The 19,099-nt window shown below is 40.1% G+C and overlaps 1 protein-coding gene across 1 annotated transcript in view; it reads left to right on the top strand.

Annotated features, from left to right (window-relative positions):
• Positions 1 to 2,820: 2,820 nt before the first annotated feature.
• The window catches only part of ADCY7 (adenylate cyclase 7), a 51,508-nt gene continuing 35,229 nt past the window's right edge, over positions 2,821 to 19,099 (top strand). The window contains exons 1-2 of the mRNA XM_080552918.1: positions 2,821 to 2,842; positions 12,398 to 12,546. The gene's annotated coding sequence lies outside the window, so the exon portion shown is untranslated. The remainder of the gene's footprint in view (positions 2,843 to 12,397; positions 12,547 to 19,099) is intronic.

Here is a 19,099-nt window from a genome sequence, read left to right as displayed (position 1 = left end):
CACTCCCTTTTCTCTCAGGACACTGCACTTTTAAAATAAGACAGGAGATGCAACATGGTGCTATATTGACAATTGTGTTGGCACATACTGTGATTTGGTTAAGGAAGTGCGGTGTTTAATGTAACACAACAGTATGGAATTCACAGATGTCGGAGGGTAGTCAAAACTAGGAGTTTCTCTGAGAAAGTGCGAATTTGATAGCAGTATAAACACCACATACATCTTTCAAAGAAATGGGGAAAAAAACAGCACAGTTACTTTGTAAATGTGACTTGATGTGGTTCTTACAGCGCCACAAATATGCAAGATTGCACACAGGCAATTTTATTCCCCCACGAGCTGACGCGATGATTGCAGGCGTGTTCAGAGCTCACTTGCAGAGTTTCAGAGCGTGATTTAGGGACATCAGTTGTCAGCGTGAGCAGAACTGTGCACGGGTGTTACATTGCTTCTGGTGAGATGCAAACCAGTGAACTAATAACATTGCTGGGTGATGGCGATTAAATAGGAATTCATGAATAATATATTGGAAGAATAAAGGGGGAATTATCTCTTCCCTGCCCCCCTAAGATTCTGGACAGATTGAGGCAAGAATCAGGCTGTTCGTGTTCATATATTGAATGTGTGTGTTCTGTAACTGTTGATAAAACATGTTTAGGCAGGGAATTTGGATGTAGTTGTAGCTAAACTGGTTTTCCAGAGTAACTTTAAACACTTGTTTTAAATGTTGAATGAATTTCTGTGCTGTGTTCATACAGGCTGTCATGTTTTAGAAATGTGTTCTGCTGTACTTGTCCTGGAAGTTTCCCTAGGCAGTGATGGTAAGGCTTTTCTTACAGTTATCTCTGCTGCCAAAAAAAAAAAAAAAAAAAAAATACATGTAAATACAAGGAAAAAATTAAATGTAATTTCTGGAGGCTACAGAATCTAAAAGATGCTGTGCTTGTTTGTCTTTCTGGAAGGCTTCTCATGTCCTTCTGTGTACAGATATCCCAGGCATCATTCTTTTGGTTTGTGGATTTACAGATGGAGAACCAGCATTTTAAGAAGCATTTACAAAAAAAAAAAAAAAATAAATCATGTTACTTAGTGGTAAATCCATGAGGAGTGTTCGCTGCGGAAAGTATGGATGGGAATCAGTTAATTTATTTTGTCATTAAAATCAAGCCAAGGAGTGAGGCAGCACTTCTCCAGCATACAGTGTTTTCAGCATGCTGAAGGCTGTGCTGAATTACGTAGCAAGTAGTTGGAAAGAGGATGAAGTGTTGCTGTTCTTACATGCTGGAAAACATCCCTAGAAATAGAGGGGATTTCAAGAGCAGGAAAAAGTGGCTGAGGGGGGAGATGAGAAATGACTAACTGTGGCGCTGTACTCACAGAAATGGGCTCGCTGTTGGCTGCAGGCAGAGGAGACCAAATTATGTTGTATAATAATACTCTTTTGGATCTCGGTAAGGTTTTCCAAGATCCAGAGTCAGGCTGGATTAGCGCTAACACTGAGACAGGGACTCTGGAGGTACCAGAAGGGGAAGGCCACATATCTCTTCTGGAAACCTGGCATGATTCAAAAGCTCTTGCCTGCACTTACCCATTGCATTGGAAACCAAAACGGTCAGAAATGTTGCCTTGAGTTGCAGAGACGTGAGCCCACGCTTAGAGCAAAGCTCTAGCAGTAGGCAGAGGAGCTGTGTGGTCTCAGTGTGGAACAGCCCTATCTTTCTTTTCAGTGTCATGGCTGAATTTAGTAAATTCTCTTGTGTGCTAGTTGGTGGTTAAATGACCTGATTCGAGCCCTGTGTGCAGGACAGCGGTTAGCAGTGTTTGTGCCCACCCTGTAGGTGGGTGCTCCAAGGCCTTCAGGGCGTGAGGGAGGGTCTGGGCCGTGCCTCCCCAGGCTCCCTCACAGAGCCCAAACCTTGGAGCGACGGCTCTGGGCCTGAAGGTCAGCGCGACTTGCTGCGCCTGTGTAAAGGGAGCTGTTCAGGAGGCCCGTCCAGCAGGACCGCTTCACTCCTGGAGGCCGGGGTACCTGGTAGTCCCAGGGACACGGAGCAAGTTGTGGGGGAAGTTTTTAAAGGTTTTCAGGTGATGCTGGAGATCGCTACTTAGTGCAAAACCAACTATCCTGTGTGCCGTTCCCTGGGTCTGCCTTCTCTGGGGTATTCTCTGGGGATCTGGTCGATGCTCGGTAGGGCTCCTGTGTCTCCGTGCTCCACACCCCTCAGTGCAGGCTTTTCTCTTCTCTCCCCTGTGAGAAGGATCCTGGCAGGCTTCGATTCTCTTACCGGTCCCTCAGCTGCTGGTTTGTGCCTCTGGTCAGGCACAAACCCTTGGGTGGGCTGTTGCATGGTTACCTCGCGGTTTGAGTTTAGACCTGAAAAACTGGTTTTTATAAGCGCTAACCACCTGTTCTGTTAGGGAACAGCCCATGTAATTGTGGACGGTCTTTAATGATGTCTTGTTCAGCAGCGGAGGCTGAGTGCCGCTCCTCCCTCTGTGTAGTGCAGCACAATCCATCCTTCTAACTGGGCTCCAATTCTTGAACAAAAAGTTACCTATGAACAGTTAGAAATGTCCAGCTGACCTTCAGAATATGGGTATTGGTTCCCTGGGTAATCAAAAGGAATTCGTGGTTGTAGAGCAGAGCTGTATTTTACATCCTTGTTCTTTCTCCCTCTCCAGAAGTGCGTGCAGCCAGGCTACCTGTATGGCTTCTAATGCTGACGTCAGGGAGCAGCTAGGTAATTACGGCTCTGGTAGTTTTTAGCCAATAATTGGGCTGGTAACTGGTCTGCATTCAAACCTAAGAGGATGACTACACAGAAAGTTGCCAAGGAACAAGGTATAATGCCTCAGTTATTACTCGTGTGTATTATTATCCTGTATAAGGTAAATGTGAGACAGTTTTTTCTACTTTTATATACAAGGGGATGTAGTTTGTAAATTAGCATTTGGTCTGAGAGATTTTACATGCTATTAATCCCCAAATTTTAATTGATCTACTAATAACTTATTCATGTAATTATGCAGTTAGTTTCCTTTACCATGATAGTCTTAAAATATACATATTTAAAATCTGGACAATTTGATAATTTGGACAGACTGTAGAACATAGAAACTACATTATATGCCTTGTGATTTGAAGTAAGACCCCTGTCAGAATGACTGTAAAATGAAATTTGATTTAGTCCTAAGCTGCTTTGGATATTTGCCTGTACTACCCATGGACTGTTATGGGCTATTGATTATTAATTTTTTCTATGTTGAGGTATAAGATGCAAAAGTAGGCAACAGTGATATTTGCCCACCTGTCCTTTCTCTGTTAAAATAAATATACAAACAGTATTTTACAAGGTAATAACCTAGGGGATGAGGGAAACACCCTCCTTGCAATATTGCCAAATGTCACTTCTGAGTTGTTTTTTTTAAAGCATTTTAATACTGTAAGACTCATCTTGCTCTTCCCTTCTCAATTTTGATCTATTTTTGGCCTAAATTTAGTTTTTCTATGCAGTCAAGTGCTAAAAGCTTGATTAAAACACACAATTTTGTGATTTAGTGACATACTAAAAATGTCAGCAAGCATAAATATTCTGATATAGCACTAACCTTGTCAGCCAGAATGCTAAATCATTCTTATAACTTCCTTCCTGTCTTAATGGAGAAGTCAGCAAACCTTTCTGCGCTTTCCTAGGGCCTGTGACTTACATTTTTATAAACGTTTCCCTACAAAGCAATTTTAATTCTAGATTACAAGCACACTAAATGATGGAACATATCAGTAAGGTTATGTGCTGGATATGTGTAATACGCAAGATGTTTTTGTGTTGATGCTATTGTCTCGTTTTTATGCTTTTGTGCAAGTGACTAATTTCTTAACAAAGACTAGTGGTAAAGCCCCCTAAAAACAGTAGTAGTGAAACTAAATAAACCCATGTTTTTGTTGATGGTTCCTGTTTTTTCTTTTGTTTGAGTTTGGCCAGAATGAGAATACACCTTTCTTATTTGGGATTTATTGACCAGGATTTTACCCTGCGGTTTGAGTTCCTTGATGTTCCAGAAGATTCACCAAATATTCCCTGTTCCTTAGGCTGACCTTCTGTTACTAGTTTCTGTAGGATCATAAAAGAAGGGCAAACTGGGAGAGTCACTTGACTGCTTGGAGCAGCAGTCATCACCCAGCCAAGCACTGATCCCTGAGGGAAAGGGGAAGTCCAGTCTGCACTGGCTCTGGGAAGGTCAGGCGCTGTGTGGTCACTGGACTCCAGCAGTCGGTGCCGCCGTCCGCCTTCCCGCTGTAAGCTGCAGGAGGAAGGATTAGTATTGCATGCAGTCGGACTGGTACTTCATTCAGCATTTTTGCTCACAACTATGAGTTTTCTGTATTGCCTTTTATTTAAATGACAGGTTTCTTCACACATTTTTATGCTAACTTCCAGGCATAATCTCAGTCAAGATGAGACTTTTGTGAATACCATTTTCTGCAAATCTTAAAATTTGTTTTGGGTTACTTAAATTCTTGCTTTATGTTCGCAGTACAGATTTATTTTCAGCCATGATGTCGATTATGCAGACATCTAGGGCTCATAGTACATGTAAAATATCTCTTGTACTTGGCACAGTTAATTGCAGCTGCTTTTTTTATTATTAGTTTTTTTTTTTTTTTTTTTTTTACTTCCGTGCGTCACCCTGTCTAAGGATTCGGGATTTCATAAATTAATGTTTTGGGTGGAGAGTTCAGTGAATGTTAGTTTCTCTGTTCATTGTCTGTAGCCATTGTCTAAATATAAAAACTTATTCTTGCAACTTAGTCTGTGCTTCATATCTCTTACTGACACAATACAATTTGTTTCCCAATGGGACATCACTTGTACTGTTAGCACCTTAGTCAGAACTGCTATGTTCCCTCTGCCTTTTTTTTAAATCCATTTAAGCTGACAGTCTGAAAGACTGCCTTTTTCTATGCTTGTCACTGAACATGTTCAAGCAGCTGTGATGTTAGTGGGTTTTTTGTTTTGTCTTTTTTCAAAAACTGAAGCAATTACGCTTAGAAAGTTAAGTTTTGATGGTTTGTTTGCATTTAATTTCAAACTATTTTCTCATCTTTTTTTTTTTTTGAGCTAGAATATATTTATGTGAATAATTCAGAAAGAAACAGTGATGAAATTATTGGTACAAACAAGTATGTATGTGCTCGAATACATATATCATCAAGTGGTATATACTTTAGTCATTTGAAGAAGTTGATTGCATTTGCTTTAACAAAAATACATGCCAGACATTATTTACGCTTCATCCTTTTGCTTCCTCATTTCTGACTTCTTGTATTATCTGTACACTTAGGTTTACCATGGTGACAATGTAGAAGTCTGGGTATAAACCACTATCTCATGGTTTAACTAAATGTTACAACATTTTTATGGCTGTGTGTAACACGTAGGGTAGCTAAAAATGTAGACATGCCTGTTTTATGCACGGCTTAGGTCACTGAAGGATTGCATATGGTTTATGCTTTTCCTTACCCAGAAACACTTGACTGTTAGCTCCTGAATGAAGCGGGCTAAGTGATAGAGGTGAGTACAGGTTTTGTCATGTTGCACGTTGCATTGTATTTCTGCTTCATTTGTTAAATTGTTGCCTTTGAGACTTTTTCTCTTTGCAAGCTTCACAGTATTTCCTAGTGAAAGTTTGTCAGAAACAGTTAAGTGACTTAATTTAAAAGCAACAGAAATATCTGAGGGAAGTTTTAGTGTAAAAGTGGCTTTTGGATTTGAAAATATTTGGGGAGTGTGTTATTTTAGAAACACTCTGCACATACACAAATGTTTGTGGCTTTTCTTTACTTTATCAGTGAGCAGTCATATGTCTTTCTAGATTGGAAATTAAATGCAAAAATACCTGGGTTTGAGATTTGACTAGGGAAGGTGTATAAAGTATTTAAAACATGTATTATGAGCTTCAAAATAGCCGCAAAAGGACTGATATTTTTTCAGTTTCTGTGCAGAACTTTTTTTTTTTTTACTAAAAGCGTGAGTTGAACCTTTTAAATGGTTCTCTTTATCTTGAAATTCCTTCAATAAATCCCCCCCCTCACTTGCACTTGAATACAGATACTTTTGGCGTTTGTCTTGCCATGCAACAGTTGTTTTTTTTGTTTTGTTTTGTTTTTTTTTTTTAAGTTGGAAGAACACTTTTTTTTTTTTCCATACGAAGTTACTATTTTTTTAGGCAGCAAGTTCAGCGTGATATAGTGGTGGAAGCAGAAACCTAGCAGGTAACAGATGTGAATATTATTTGTAAGGTGGTTCTCTCAAGTCAGATTTTTTTTCTGGCTTTTTCTTTCTGCAAAGTGCTGATAGCAAGAGTATAGGAGGCCCCCTGACAAAAGTGGAAAGTGTTCTGGGCATTAACAGTAATTTGGCTCCTGGAAGTTGCCCAAAGTATTAGCAGTACGTTCTGACTCCTTCTGAAAACTGAAGTAACAGATCTTTTTCTAATAAGCACAAGTCAGCTTGGGTCCTGCTCTACAGGCTGTGTCAGTCATCACTTCTAGCAGCACAGAGCCCCAGGGATCACTGCAGGGCATTGACGGGTTCAATACTGACTCACAGGAAAGAGAGCCACTGCCTAAATCATTGCCACTGATCTCAAAGAATGATGCAATTGCCATTCTCCTCCCTGCTCTGGGAAGGCATCTCACATCTCCTCGCTTGCTGCTGAAGTTTTCAGGGATGGGATAAGCCAGTCTGACTGGGGTGAGTCTTCACTTGTAGTGGATATTTATCAGTGCCTCTTAAATTCTTGAATATTTCCTTGACGTTATGGACTGTGTATAACCAAACTGAAGCGAGAATTACTGACTACTCTGACTGCGTGCCTAGCAAAGACATTGAGAAGTGTGTTTTCCCCGAGAAGCTGATCTTTTCATATTGCTGGCTCTTGTCTCGTTGTCTCGGGCTCAGGACACGTGTGGGAGCACAGCTCCTTCCCGCGGGGGCTTTGGTGGCACTGCCAGGTGAAGGAGCTGCCTCCTGCCCGTGCTCTGCAGCTCCCCGCTGTCGGCCGTGCCGGATTGCTGACCTGGTGGGTGCTGTAGAGAAAAGGAAGCAAAAACTGAGGGACGCAATAGGTTATTTTTGAGCTGAGCCGACCGAGCGTGGGCCTAGAAACATTCACACGCTCGTAACGAAACGGTGATGTGGCATGGTGACACGATGGGAGGAAGAGGGGAAGAGGAGGGGAAACTCTTTGAACAAGCCCCTGTCCCAGAGCTGTAGCCAAGAACTATGGGTTTAGCTGCTAAAAAATGAGCAGCTAAAGCTCCTCTCTAGCTTTCTATTCACTAAACTAATTTAAGCTGTGTGTCTGTGGAGAGGGGGCTGATTTATTAATAAGTGCCCTTGCCATAGTAGCTGTTTGTATGTGAATAAATCCCTGATAGTGATGCCTGTCATTTCACTAGGAGGCTGTTGTCCCGTTACATTAGGGCTCATGGCTCGAGCAGTAAGTTGGGCTTTAGAAATAAGGAAGTGCTGGCAATGGCCCATGTGTCAGGTTGAACCATATGTGTAAAAAAAAAAATGGTGGTTCAGTTACAGATGTGTGAAAGGGGTGCAAAGGCCTCTGTGATTTCAGCCACTGCTCTGTCTTGACATTGTTTAAATAACATGGTTTTATGCTGGGGGGAAAAAAAGAAAAAACAACAACAAACCTTTCTTTCTCAGGTTATCAGAACATAAATTAATTTTTTTCCTGCTTGTGTAACTGAAATTGCAGCACTGACTCGCTCTGTAGTTTTTGTAACCACCATGACTGTCAGTGGGAGTTGAATGACTGGCATTTTGCTCTCCTTAGCACGTGTTCTTATTTAATTTTATTTTTATTTTTGAATATAATAATATACAATAACTTAATTATTTTTTATGCAATATTTAAAGCCTGGCATTGTGCTTCCTGCCACAGCTAAAGAGACAGGCTCCTCCAGGGATATCAATTTCTGGAAGCATGATATTAAGGTCCAACAAAAAGTTTGTGTCAAAGCTGGTGATTACTGTAATGCATTGTTAAAGACGCAAATCATTTTGGACTATAAAATGTCCTGCGAGTGTTCATTTATTTTGTCAGCACCTTTTGGGGATTGATGATGGTATTAGTTCAGCTCCTTTGGGAGAGAAAAAGGGATATCACACAGTCAAAGCCAGCCAGCAGGAAATCTGTGGGAGAGCCGAAAGTTAGGAAATGGATTTTGAGTTCTTCGCTTTAACCGCAGTGGTCATCCTTCTCATACATAGGCTAAGAGCTTCAGAAGGTTTGAGAATTTGTATGTGCACAGGATGGAAAGAAGGGATTACAGGCAGGAAAAATACCTCTGGAATTTATTATGCTTTAACCACAGGATGTGGTTGTTAAAATAATGTCTTGGGTTTTTGGCAATATTTGGATTTCATTCCTGCTCTTGAACTGTACTGAACAAACTCAGTGAAAGTTAAAAGTAATCAGAATTTTGAAAAGCAGGGAAGTGGCTGTGACGCTAATTAATAGGGTGATTTATGCTTCCACTGGAGCTCTCTGATCTACCAGATAAGATCTTGCCAGTGAACTATCAAGCCTGGGTTGTATTCCCAGATTTGCTACTGAGGTGCTTCATGGCATTTAGTTAAGCACTTTTCCAGTATATAACTGCTTGCTTTCCTCTTGCGTTTCTACTTCAAATGTGAAGTCTCTGAATCATGGATTATCTTTTAGGAAACCAGCGTTTGGTCAGAGCTTAGGGCTACTACTTAATTCCATTTTTAGTCAGAATATTCTTGGTGTATAGTGCTAGAAAAAAAAACACACACCAAAACACCTTTTCGTCCCCTAACAATAAAAGTTAACCTTGTAATTCTATGGAATTTAGTTATATAGTTTGATTACATTTTCATTAAAAGGTATATCCTTTTCTCAGATTGCTTCTAGATTGTCATTTTTGAATTTGTCACTTTCTGCTTTTTATCTCATGCCATTTGATCTTGTTATAGGTGAGTAGTTGAAGTCTACTGTTGCATTATCGGTGTGGTGTATGTTCTGCCTCCTTTAGTTGGTCCTGTATGGTTTCAACTCTATAGCATTCTTCACTCAGCTTAGTTCTGGTGCACGTCTGTATCGTGTCTCAGCCAGCGAATTCCTGCCAATACCAGCCCTGCCAAAGCACTAGTGTAAAACAAATGGCAGTACGACCTTGCTGAGAGAAAGAGAGCTGTAGTGACACCCCCACTGGGTTTTGGCAAAGAGCTTCCAGTGGTGCTGGAGAGCTGCAGCTGCAGGAGTGGAAACTGCATATTTGATGCAGCCTGTAGTAATGGTGTTTCTGCTCTTGCGTTTGCTCATGAAAATAATTGCAATTTTAAATTTGAAATAGTTTAAATATGAACTACGGTTTGCTAAATTCTTAATTTTGTGCTTGTATCAGATGGAAAAACACTAGTCACTGAAACGTAAAACCACTCCAGCAGCACTGTATAGCCTTCAGACTTGTTGCAGCAAGAAAGATTGTACCAGCAAATCTTGGAGACCTTCCTAGCTGTGCGTCTGAGACAGGCTCTGTATGGGTCTTCTTACTTCAGACTTTGTGCATTCAGGAAACAGTTCCTGTGTTAATTAAATATTACTTCCAAGAGACCAGAAACCAGTCTTTGTGTTGAAGTCCTGTTTTCTAGGTGTTTCCCCAGGGGGATCAGTTGCAAGACGTTGGTAGCGAAGGAGTTCGGATGTAACAAAGGTAAAATGAAGAAGAGAACTGAAGAATGCTCAGCTGGTTGTAACAAGTACAGTTAGGCTGCTCTGTTGTGTTATCATGTAGTAATTTTAAAATTCCTTTTATGGGAGAAATTGATACAATTTTGACATTTCTTGTGGTTTTCAAAGTAATTCTGCAGATGGTATAGGAGAGGAAGCAGTCCCAGCTTTATCTGATACAGTTTCAATCTGACTTTTGTTCCTAAGCATTTATATTGTAAGACAGTTTACTGGAGAAACAAGTTCCTGAGTAAAGTAAACTTTAAGCTAAGCATCAGTTCAATTTATGTTTCTTTGGAAATTTAGGATAACATGGAAGTGATTTTAAGGAAATCTGTAAATATTAGCCAGGCAGTAAAGTAGAAGGAAACATCTTAGTCTTCGTAATAATTTTGGTGTGCTTTATATATGGTTTTATTATTTTTTTTAAATTAAAAAAAATGATATGTATTTTAAGCATTTCTGAAGTATTTTGGAGAATAGGGAAATCTGATTAGTTGGTATGTTGGTGAACAGATGTCTTGAATAAAACAGGGAAGAATCAAACAGTTTTGGAAGTCTATGCTCTAAACAGGTGTTACATTTGGGTGAAGTATGCTAAGTCTGGGACTTTGTAATACAAGAATAACCCATCCCTCTGTTTGGAGTTTCTGTTAGGTCAAATTTATTGTTTCTTGAAGCTAATGAACTGTCAGTAAAATTAACTGAGAGCTATTCTCATGTCTTTTTCTTCATATTGTAAGGCTCCAAACCTAACGCAAAGGAAAAATCTTGAGAAAAAAAAAAAAAAGTAATAGTGTGTTACTAAGGACTAAACAGAAAACTTTTTTTTTTTAATGTTGCAGCTTGGCTGTAGTTTTTTACAACTTTTAATAGTTTTAGCTTGATAAAGATTGAACACATATTAAAAACAAACAAAAAAAAGCAAAAAGCGCACACAAAAAAAACAAAACACAAGATAAAACAGATTTGTGCTGCAGGTGCATTGATCCACCAGCTCAATGCCACATAAATAACAAACTGGTAAGTGTGAAAAGCACCTGCAGTCAGAGCAGCAAGGCGCAGTGCTCGCATTGTAGCTGGTAACTGTTCGGCAGGCAGAATGAGCAGGGCCTGCAAACAGTTGCTAGGGTAATAGGGCCTGTGGTTAGCGCTGAATGCAGGCAGCTTTCTCTGTCTTGTAGATCAAAAAATGGCTCAAAGTACTGCGTGTCGCTTCCTGAAACATACTGCTTATCAGGAGGCTGCTCTCTGTGCCTCTGACGAGCTTTGGTTATGCATACAGAGAGAACCATCTTTTTTCCTCTCTGTAGGTGCTGAAGCAAAGTACTTCTCTCGTTTCTGCTTTTGTTTTCAGTGCTTGTGCATGACGTGAAGCATACTGTCCGTAGGGCCTGGTCCTGACACCCCTTCTGGCTGAGCAGCTTGATCCCTCTGCCCATAAAGTTCATTTTGCATGTAAATGCTTATCAGAGGCTCTGGTGAAAGTTGTATTTTCAGACAGGTATTTAAAAAAAAAAAAAAAAAAGAAATTTGGTGAAGTTTTGGGTATCAAGCATAATCCTTACTGTAACCTTCTAAGAGCTAACATCATACAAGTACAAACAACAGCAGTTAAGCCCTTTCACAAACACTGAAAACCATAATGCTTTAGCAACTTGTGTAAAATCTCTGAAGTGTTCTTTCTGGGTAATTGAAAAATAAATGAATAAATCATAGCGTATGTTTCTAAAAAGCATTATGAAATTTCTGGGACACCCTGGGTGTTTGGACATTCTCCTCACTCTCCTACCTGAGTACCAGTGAGCAGCTGCTGGTATTGCTCTCTGCACTGCACTGACCCATTTCAAAGCAGCTCGAGGCATCTGTCTGCTGAATACCAGGGAACCATCCTTGCAGGAGAAGTAGTAAGATGAAAGTAAAGAAGAAACCTGTTCGGGCATTCCAGATCAAACATGTACCTCTAATAAGATGTACAGAGGTTATAGTCTCATTTTTATCTCCATTTACACACACGCACACATACACGCAGCAGATTTATATCTGCCTTTTCAGATCAGCTCTGCAAGATGTGATCTTGTTTTCTTCCTTTCTCTTTTATCTCTAAGGCTGCAGGAAGGCTTTGTCAGGATCTTGACCTTTTTCTTAAGAATTGTCTCCAGTCTCCAACTGACTTCTATAAATACTGATGCCCATGAACTTGGCTAAGTGGAGCCAAGCAACTTCTGTCCCAAAAGTAGCAAGATTTGATCACAGCTTGTCCCAGTGCTTAAGGATGAACTGAGCATTTAACCCCTTGTGACAGAAGTGCTTTCGTAGCTTTGCTGCTGAGTGGGATTGCATATAGACATGCAGAGTGCACGCTTGTGTGTGTGTTCTTGGTGACAAAGATATTTTAGATAAGTATACAAATATGTATAAATGTATATTTTGTTTTAAGAAAACAGTGCATTGTCATTGTCAGAGTATAGTAAACTAAGTTTTTCTTCTGTTGATTTTCCTGGCAAAAGACAGAGGATGAGTAGTCCTTTTTTCTTCCTTGAGCTACAAAGGGAAGAAGTAGAAACATTGTTAATGCCTACGGTGGTCCATGGAATAAAGAGTCCTCATCTTGTTGCAGGTTGGTGTGAATATCTCAAAGATTTGGTGTCAAGAATCATACCTGACTGGGTTGTACTGACTCTGCTGCACAAATTTCAAAATGATCAGGCAGACCACAATGGAGTGAAGAAATGCTACTTTTGCTGATGAATTCTGTGGCCTGTAATGGTAAGCAAACAACAAGATTTTTTAAATATTTTTTTTAATCAAGATTCTAAGTAAAATTTAGGACCATAAAACCCCAGAGTAACCTGTCATGCACAGCTCAGCCTTACAGTCTAGGTAAAAAGTACCTTCTCAGTGGCTTCGCCCTGCTCTGGGGATTGGTTAGATGTTGATCAGCATGATAAACTTTCATGTGATAGTGGCTACATACTTTGCTATTTTGGAAAGTTCTTCTGTGGACTCTGTGTTGCTCCAGGGAAGTAACTTCAGACTTTTTTAGAAAAGTAACATTTACCATATCCTGAAGTTTTGCTATGGCTATCAAATTATTTCATGTTTTGGTATTAACTATTTCTGTTTTATAATACTAGTTAACTGAATTTAGTATCACTGAATCCAAAGGGTAAAGCTGCTCAAGCATAATTTAATTGAAGTGCCTGCTTCACTTCAGCTGTTGCCTCCTGAGACACCAATATTTCCCACAGTGACTCAGTGCTTCACATGATGCAGGTTTCCAGTAGCTTGTTAGTGTAGAGAACAGTTGGGTTGGCTGCCAAGCAAAGCTTTGAAAATGAAAGATACAGGATAAGATGAAATGAGAAAGATAGTGATTACAGATTTGTGTTCAGCAGTTGCATTATCTTGGTAGACAATCAAAACTTACAGTGTAAATTCCCATGGGTTATGTGGTTGCCTATGGAGCAGTACAACACAGAGAGCTTTGTACTGTTTCTGTACACCTTTCTTCTTTCAATTATCCAAGAGACCATACCCAAGTACTTCTGAACACTTGGTTCACATAGCATGTAGTATGGATCAGTGGTAAATATGTATGAAACCCCTAACAATTTTGAAGCTTCTGTTGCTATCAAGTATGACTGAAAATATAAGACTTCAGAGCTTTCATCCCATTGGTGGCGGTTTATTTCAGTGAGCTCATAAATGACCTTTCCTAAACCCCATGTTGTGTTTTTGAAACCTTACTTAAACATTCTGTTCTTTTTTGGTGTCTCTTGTGAGCTGAGGTAGGGTATAACAGCAGAAGCAAAACTTCCTGTCAGAAGCGTAGGTATGTCTCCTTAGTGGTACTTTAGTGCTTAACCTCCAAGGGAGGGAACTTCCTTATTGCAAGTGTTAGTTTTAGTTTTGGTTTTGGCTGTAAAGCATGCATGTGGTGGTGTAACAAATACTGCATGGCTGATATTTGGAGATGTCTGGGGAATGTTAAAATCCCCTTATATAATAAATAGTACATAGAAATAAGATTTTAAAAACATGTACTCGATAGAATTTACTGTTGAAGTGCTGGTCATTAAATAAAGGGGAATTGGATTTAATATGTCCCTTTTCCCCTGTTTCAGAAATGGAAGGAAGGCTTTCTTTATGAAACTTTAAAGGCATTTTATACTTCAAAAATATTTGTACTGCAATAGCACCCTGCAGTACATTGTTCCTGGTGCTGATGTACAGTCATGTTGGTTCCATTGTCCATCTGTCATCAGCTTTGGGCTGAGGTTTGTTTCCAAAGTGAAATTGTCTGCAGGTCTGATATTCTTCAAGTTAGAGTTCCTCCTGAAGCAGATACAGATGAAAAAGCAGAAATTCAGACAGAAAAAATGGTTTTTACCTTTGGCTTAGACACAAGCAATGTTGTTTTTGTATTACGGCTTACTCTTGTATTTTGGTTATGATGCTTGGTAAAAGCATTTTAAAATGATTGGTTCTATAATAGCTATTGATAACAGTACAGTATGAAGGCAGTGCTGACCTATGCTTTGAGCAACCTTACAGGGTCAGTTACCTACTACTCAGTGACATATTTTCAGCGTGAACATCTATGATAGTTCTTCCAAAACCTCAGAGACTGGGGCGGGGGGGGGGGAGGGGGAACCAACAAAACAAAGAAAAAAACAGACTAAAAACCCAAAGCCATTGGGTTCAGTGCATCAGCTGAGCCTCAGCTGTCTGTATGGGTTTCTCCTCAGGTCAGTAACATGCAAGTATTGTAGAAAGAAGAGAGAGGTGTGTTTATCTTTGAGCCTGCTTCTCTGTTTCACTGTCTTTAGTTGGACTGAACCTAAATCTAAATAGCAAGTGATTTCTTATCTGACTTAGGACAGGTTTTATCTTCCTCCCGCCCATAGCATGCCCCTTATCCCTTGCCATGTTGTGATTGCACCTGTTCTGTGCAAATATACTGTTTAACCTAGAGGTGGGAAACATGCATTTCTCTGAAACTGCAGCACTCCCCCTAAATAACTAAATGAGATGGGGGGAAGGTAAAAGTAATGCGTGATGCCCATTGCACTCGCTGTGAATTATTTATTTATTGAGTGTCTCCTGGCGTACCTAGCTGTAAGAGGCGGCAAGTTACGTCCATGTGCTCTGGCACTGGCACATCAGCAGGCTGTTTCTTGGTTGCTTTAGTGAGAGAGAAAAGTGGAGGCATATTTAAAATATTGCTATACAAATGAGAGAGATTTAAGTCTAGATGTAATTACGTAATTCTGTTGAGCTGAGGGAGCTTGTCAGCCTTAGCATCCTAAACAATAACATCGGGAAAAAAAACTTGTCAGTTTGAACACACCTTTCTTCAAATGATCCTTTTTCTTAGTACTAATTTCAGTATAGACTGAGTATTACCTAGTGTAATGTATTTTTTCCCCTATAAGAAAAATGTTTTGAAAATATCAGGGATTTCAGTTTCTGTAAAAATCAGGGGTATTCAGTAGAAAATATTGAGTCTTCCCCCCTCCCCCCTCTGTTGGAAACACTATTTTTACCTATAGTCTTCAAGCTAAATATTTACCTATAGTCTTCAAGCTAAATATTCTGTATTTTGGATTTTTTTTAAAATGTAGTTTATGTTGCTCTTTATTACTATAAATAACTGAACAAGCATTCTGCTTTTGATATAATTGAAATTATACAATGGAAACTTATCCTGACTTCTGAGGACACTGCGTTCAAAGGTGTGACTTTTAAAACGGGTCACAGAAAACTTACTGTAAGAGGGATATTGACTTTTGTGGTCATAAATTCAATTTTAAACCAGTTAGTCAGAAAATCTATTTGTAAGGTACATCGGAGTGTCTAGGACTCATGAAATAATCACACACCTTGGACTTCGAAAGATGCAAAGCACAGCTGAATTCTCTTCTAGTGTGATAATACTTTTTTTACACCCTGGAGTTTGTTGCCTATGAAAATCAGCATTATAAAAGGACTTTTTTTTTTCCTGCTGAGATAGAAACTGAAGTTAATTATAAGGCTGGAGAGATTGTTGTTTGAGCTGCCTTATATTTGCACAATAAACTACCTTGGAACAGCAGTAAACTCTCCCATCTAATTCAGTCACTCTGCTCTGGTTATATGGATTCTTTTTCCTTTTTTACTTAGCTTAGTTTATGAGCTAGTCGTAAATTATGAGTCTTCAGTTTCCTGAGCCATCTTCTGTAATCATTGCTGTGTACTGCGTGGATCAGTAGCGCAGAGATTTCTTTGTGACGGGCTAATGGCTCTCCTTGAAGCCTGTCCTGTAACCATAGTGGTATTCGTCAGTGAGCACCGCAGCTCTAGATGCGATATTATCAGTAAACTTCTTTTTGGGCTGTGGACCTGTGAAAATTGATGAGTCAATTAGCAACTCACTGCTGCCCTTGCTCCCGTACTTGTGGTTTGCCTTTCCTTTCCAAATGCTGGGCCAGCTCTGGAGCTCATCAGATGCCTCTGCTCGCTGACACGCTCCAGACACGCTCCAGCACCCAGACAGAGAAGTGACAGGGCAAAACTAGCTTTCTGATTTCTTTGGTGAGTAGGCTCAGAAGAGAGGCCGGTGGGTGCCGGAGTTGGGTGCCTGGGCAGGCTGGCCAGGAGAGGGGTCCAGGTGGGAGACACCTTCTCCTTCTTGTGCTCGGAGCTGCCTGCTCGGCTCGGATGTGTGTGAAACCATGGCCTCTGCTATTTCTCATCTTCTGTTTCTACCAGTGACTGGAAAACTATATTCAAATTACTACTACACAAGTTGTTGTTCTGATTTTAGAGGCTATTGTACAACACACGTCATGAGAAGAAGCAATCTATTCAAATAGGAATGCGAATAGAAAACGTTTTAGTTTTTCTTTGCAGAGTATTTAGCACTATCATCATTACGGCTCTGAGTGCATAGTGATAACCTTTGTTTTATTTCATTGATAACGATTGTTCTGACACGTGTCGGGATTTCTTCTGTCTCCTGATTTTTTTTCCAATTGTCAGACTACTTTTTTGTATTGTTTTGGCTTTTGTATGTAAATAGAGCTTTGAGTGATCATGTGAAGAAGTGGGAATGCTCACTTCTAATAGGAAAACAAGGTAAATGTAGATCAGATTTTTTCTGTTTTCCAGAAGGAGCTCTTCACAAATTAAACATAAATAAGGAAGGTGGAATGACACATAAAGAACTTCAGGGTACAAAAATGGTTTACCTTTGTAAAGAAACTTACTGCACAAGTTAGATTTACTGCTGATAGCAGATAAGGCATTACAAATGCATCTGTTCTCCTTTTAATATTTTTATAGGAGCAGAAAAAGCTAAGATGACTGCAGGCTAGCATTTGGAAGCAAATTCCTAAAAGGAAGAAGTGTTGTCTTTAACATGAGTGGTATTTCCTGTGGTGACTGCTGCGAAGTATGCAAAATCCAAAAGGATTGCTAACATTCGTTTCCTAGACTGAATTAGTTGTGGAGTCCACTAGACCGTAGATTATTTTTGCCTGAAATTCATAATTCATCTACTAATACTCCTGCAATTATTCTATTTGATGATTACAGATTCCTGATTCCCTTTTAATATCTGCTAATGGGTAATTATGGTCAGCAATCATTCTTGTCATGGAAATTGCTAATGTAATTTCAGAAACACTGTTGTCATTTGTGTGAAACAAAAGATGGAATGGAAATCAAAAGTGCACCTTTTTCTTTGATGCTGCAGTAGTTAAAAACAGAAAAACTGCTTCTGCTCACTTTTGTGCTTTGGCTGTTGAGAAAAATAAGGCAATATATGTCATTTTACTTGATTCTTGCTATTACGGTTTGGTTTTAGTATTTCATGGTTGAGACTGCTTTTCAGTAAACAGCTTGAGGCGGGTAAGACTTGAGTCCCTGGCAAATGAGCAGCTAAGTGGAAAAATAAGTACTTATTATCCAGGCAGTTACTGAGAACGTGTTTGTGAATACATCGATAATTTCGAAATGGAAAACAGAACTGCAGTGTACTTGGATCCTCCTTGGAATGGCATCAACTGGGTCAGTGTCTGGTAGGGACAGTACTTGTAAGGAAAGGGGAGAAAGGATGTGATTCCTGGCCATCTGCGTCAGTCCTGAGTGGGAGACTGAGCAGGAGGATACGGATTTGCCAGGTCCACTCCACAGTCTGAAACCTGAGAACAGTTTGTGCTTCATAAATAGAATAAAGGAAGGGCCTACCAAGAGCTGTTTTGTTGTTATCAGCCTGATTTTTGTGTCAGATAGCACGTTGTTCTGTCGCTCCACCTTGCGCTGTCAGGAAGGAAGAACGCTCTCTGTGCCGCTGTGATGGAGCTTTCTGCTGTGCTCTCGGCGCCTTGGATGTTCTCCCGTGTCTCCCTGCTCGCCCTGCCCTGGCACCGGTCCTTTAGGACAGTTCAGAAGTTACCCCGTCCTTCAGCACCCTCTGCATGCTGTTCAAGACAAGGCTGGAGATGGAAAATGAGGGAAGTCCTGGCAGCTGTGGAGGCACAGGGATGTAATCACCCCATCAGGTGATGTGCCTCTTGTCTGAGGGATGCAAGTTCCCAGATTAGTTTCCCTGGTGAAGAGACTTGCCTTTTTGTAATTACTTGTCTTGAGCCCACTGCAAAAGAATGTCTTCACTGATTTTTTTGTAATATGACTTGTTAGTGTAGCCCAGGATATCATATTTCTGTTTTTTTATATATATTTTTTAAACACTTGGTCTCTAGGCTCTGCAGTGTGGCCATGTCTCTTCTGCAACTCTTGCGTCCTGGCCAATTCCTAAGCAAATGTTGTATGTTGACACAGAGCGCTGCGGACAGTTTTAACTAGTCCAAGAGAACAAAAGAGCATCATTCCAAGCCTAGTAGCTTTCAGTCTTCTATAACAAAATCCTATGGCTTTGTCCAGGAGACGAGAGTGTAGTGGTATTTGACAGCTGATACTAATGGGAAGCAACCACAGAGCTGCTGTCAGAAATACCCAGTTTTGTGGAAGACAGAAATAGCTCTTTTCTGGTGAGCAAGAGGTGGCTGTGTGTGTGTGTGTGTGTGTGCACAAGATCTTGCCCAGTACTTACCTGGGTAAGTTTCTGTTGCTGAATCTGAATGCAGCCTTGTTCCCAGTGCATTGGAACAGAATAGATTTACTAGGCTGCAGCTGTTTGATTCACATTCTGAAAGGAATCTTACTGTCTTTCTTTTTCTTTTCTTTTTTCTTTTTTTTTTACCTATCATGAGTCCAATGTTCTTGTGTATTCATTGGGCCAACTTCTTTATCTGGCCAAATATTTTTCAAGTTTACT

Source organism: Anser brachyrhynchus (assembly GCF_964034855.1).
Source record: "Anser brachyrhynchus genome assembly, chromosome: 12".
In the NCBI taxonomy this organism is placed as follows: Eukaryota; Metazoa; Chordata; class Aves; order Anseriformes; family Anatidae; genus Anser; species Anser brachyrhynchus.
The sequence above is the reverse complement of the archived record's forward strand: the minus strand, read 5'-3'. Positions and strand labels throughout refer to the sequence as shown.